General features: G+C 30.9%; 1 protein-coding gene across 3 annotated transcripts in view; it reads right to left on the bottom strand.

The window, feature by feature from the left end:
* Positions 1-2,500, bottom strand: part of LOC106869685 (putative amine oxidase [copper-containing]) — a 509,414-nt gene that overhangs the window by 506,034 nt on the left and 880 nt on the right. For all 3 annotated transcript variants that reach the window (XM_089347071.1, XM_089347070.1, XM_089347072.1), the window contains exon 1: positions 2,431-2,500. This exon is cut by the window's right edge. The gene's annotated coding sequence lies outside the window, so the exon portion shown is untranslated. The remainder of the gene's footprint in view (positions 1-2,430) is intronic.

Raw genomic sequence — 2,500 nt, 5'->3', positions numbered from 1 at the left:
ATATATATACATATATATATATATATAAGTACATACATATATATACAATTATATAGATATTCATACATATAGTTCATATATATTATGCTACATTATATGTTTATACTCATATTCACAGTATATGTGCGTGTGGGTGTGTGTATGTGTGTATGTGTGTGTGCGTGTACGTCTGTGCATGTGTGTGTACATGTGTGCGTGTACGTGTGTGTGTGTGTGATAGAACAAACAAGATAAACTCAAATCAAAAGCCGAATATATATATATGTATCTATATATATCATTCATATTTTTAATCGGCAGAAGTTGCAAAATGAGTGAAGGAACAAAAGTTATTTGCATGGCACCGACCAAACTTTATAGAGGGAGAGACTGAGTGACAGAGAGTTGCACAGACGACGACAGTGTTGTAAGTGTAGATCCTCATCCCCCAAATTCCCCCCCCCCCTTCCCAAGAATCAATCAGCCTGATCATGAGTTGTTATCGATGGGTTTAACTAAATGCGAAAGGTGAAGCAATTGATTCAATTTATTGTAGGTTATGTAAGTAGGTTATGTGTGTGTGTGCGCGTTTGTGTGGGTTTGTGGGTGTGAATGTGTGTGTGCGTGCGTGTGTGTGTGTCTGTGTGTATCTTTTGTCTTTTACCTGCTTTAGTCATTAGACTGTGGCCATGCTGGGGCACCGCTGTGAAGGAATTTTAGTCCAATGAATCGACCCTATTACTATTTTTCAAGCTTGGTAGTGTAGTTAATCTACTAAACCGTTAAGGACAGGTAAACACACTACCGGTTGCAGACAGACAGACAGATTAACACATACACACTTTTATATATATATATATATATATATATATATATATATATATATACATACATATGTATGTATGTATGTATATAGGTATGTATATATATAATACAAAGAATATATATACATGTATACACACATATATGTACATACTTACATCTACATGTGTATATACATGCATATCAGGGTACAGGACGTTAGAACAATAAACTACAGACAACGGAACGAACACAGGAAAACGGAAAGCCCCTTGGAATATCCCTTCATCAGCTGTCTCTATTCTATCTAGACGTTTCGAAGACCAATATATATATATATATATACATATATATATATATATATATATATATATATATATATATATATATATATATATATATATATATATATGTATATATACATATATATATATATATATATATATATATATATATATATATATATATATACTTATGCACATACGTACGTATATGCATATATACAGGCACACGCTTATACACATTCAATCACGTGCACAAAGTGGGAGAGAAAGTTTTATCGATAGATAGATAGATAGATAGATAGATAGATAGATAGATAGATAGATAGATAGCCACACATGTAAGTGTTACGTACATGTAACTGGCCGAATATCTATTTGTGTGTGTGTGTGTGTGTGTGTGTGTGTGTGTGTGTGTGTGTGTGTGTGTGTGTGTGTGTGTGTGTGTGTGTGTGTGTGTGTGTGTGTGTATGTTTCTGTATATATGAATGCCATGAATGGTAAAAATTAAATGTTTTACCCAAGAAGTGCTCGGAAGAGAAGCAGAAAGGAAGTAAGGAAGTGAATTAAAGAAAAAAACAGAAAAAAATGTACAAAGAGAAAGAACGAATTTGATAAACGAAAGTCTTATGAATGAAATGAAAAACTCGAATGAGGAGCAAAAAGTAACCGAAAGCAATAATGCCGACGACGAAAACGATGATGATTATGATGATGATGATGATGATGACGACGGTAGCTACGTTGAATCGTATCAATGTTTATATTTGCAAAATTGTGATGAGAACAATCGAACGATGTTATAGAAACAGAACGGAAACACCAAAACATGGTTATTAAATACATACATACATACATGTGTGAGCGTGTATGTGCGTACATACATACGTGTATATATATATATATATGTTTGTATGTATGTATATATACATATATGTACATATATAGTTGTGTATATATATATGTGTGTATATATATACATATGTATATATACGTATATATATGTATATATTTATATATATATATGTGTATATATATATATATATATATATATATATTTACACATACACACACACACACACACACACACACACACACACACACTCACATATATATATGTGCGTGTGTGCGCAGACACATATTTCTGTACATCGATTGTTTGCGAATTTAAAAGCATGAATATGTATACTTGTTTGAGTTTAAATACAACTTGTTTTTTTACATATTTTTTTACATTTCAGTTGTTTTATTTTTTCTTATTAATTTATTTCTTTATTATATCATTAAATTTTTTTTTTTTTTTGTCACTTCATAGATTGAATTTCCAAGTACCAAAGAAAGCTAAAATATAATTTAAATATGAACTTACCATATATATATATACATATATATATATCGGCCCGTTGGTAGAAGTTTCGTTGAGGGATTTGTTTTTTTAT

Source organism: Octopus bimaculoides, chromosome 2 (assembly GCF_046866305.1).
Source record: "Octopus bimaculoides isolate indiv1 chromosome 2, ASM4686630v1, whole genome shotgun sequence".
In the NCBI taxonomy this organism is placed as follows: Eukaryota; Metazoa; Mollusca; class Cephalopoda; order Octopoda; family Octopodidae; genus Octopus; species Octopus bimaculoides.
Note: the sequence above shows the minus strand (reverse complement) of the source record. Positions and strands in the feature narration are given on the sequence as shown.